The sequence below is a fragment of the Clupea harengus genome, chromosome 21 (genome assembly GCF_900700415.2).
Source record: "Clupea harengus chromosome 21, Ch_v2.0.2, whole genome shotgun sequence".
NCBI classification, from domain to species: domain Eukaryota; kingdom Metazoa; phylum Chordata; class Actinopteri; order Clupeiformes; family Clupeidae; genus Clupea; species Clupea harengus.
In genome coordinates, this window is record NC_045172.1 from 23,596,656 (window position 1) to 23,597,878 (window position 1,223).

Here is a 1,223-nt window from a genome sequence, read left to right on the forward strand (position 1 = left end):
AAAGATATGACCAGGACACATCACAAAAAAACAAACGGGCAGCCGCATGTAGTTTCTTTTCCTTGTTGTTGTTATTATTATTATTATTATTATTATTTTTATTTTGTATGTGGAATTTCCGTGCCAGGCTCCAAAAAAACCGACTCCCCCGACTGCTCAGCCGCGTGTCCCCTCCTCCGGTGACAGTTCTCACTCCCGGACTCCTCCCACCCATTAGCATTTTCTCTTACTCTTCTTCTTCCCTTTTGAAAAAAAATCACATTATTATTCGTGTTTCTGTAGAGACGGGGGCCGCCGCATCGGCTTGCTTCCCTCACACAAGCGCAGCTCTCTCTCTCTCTCGGGTTTGTCGACCCCGTCACAGCGGTGCGTGAAATGCCATCGACTTTCTGTGAAAACATCTCGCGCAGCAGAATCAATCACTATTAATCTTTTTTTTTTTTTTTTTTCTGCGTGCCTTCTAAACAACATCTCTGCAGATCTATCCTTCTGACAGCGTGGAACACACACACACACACTGTCACTTGATAAGAGGAGGGGGAGGACAGCCACACTCTATAAATAGTAAATAATTTATTATAGTACCTGAATAATTCAATCACTTCCCCTTCACGGTGAATGTCATGCTGGTAACAGCCTCAAATGGGAGTGTGAATATGACGTGTTGGTTTCTGCATCATTTTTTTTTTTTTGGTTTTGATATTTTAACCTAATTTAAAATCTTATCTTTTTTGCATATTTTTGCGGTCTTTAAGCGTAGTGCCCCGATCTCTTTCGCCCTGTTTCCTGCCGTCTTCCCCCCCCCTCGCGTGCGGTCAAGCGCCACAAGACTTGCGTTCAAAGGTTTTCTTCACCTTACCCCCATTTTTATAAGGAAAATAATCATCCCATTTTCAAGGTTCACTGGAAAAAAAACTGTTTGCACATTTCCGCAATCCCACCTCCCTACCTTCCTGTTCCCTTTTATGTTTGTTGATGATGTGTGGACTCTGAAAGGCTGTCAAATGTTTGCTGGTGCAAGTTGTTTTTATTTCAGTTTGAAACCAATAAATGTTTACACCAAATCACGATCTCCTTTTAATGTACCATTTAAACACGGTGGGCTGTTTTATTACGGAAAGTTTTCTAGTGAGTGAAACGCTAAGCAGTCACCGGGAGCAAACCACTAACGGGCTGAAAGCGATGTGCCCAGAATGCAATGGCTGGAGATTGCTGTCGGTATC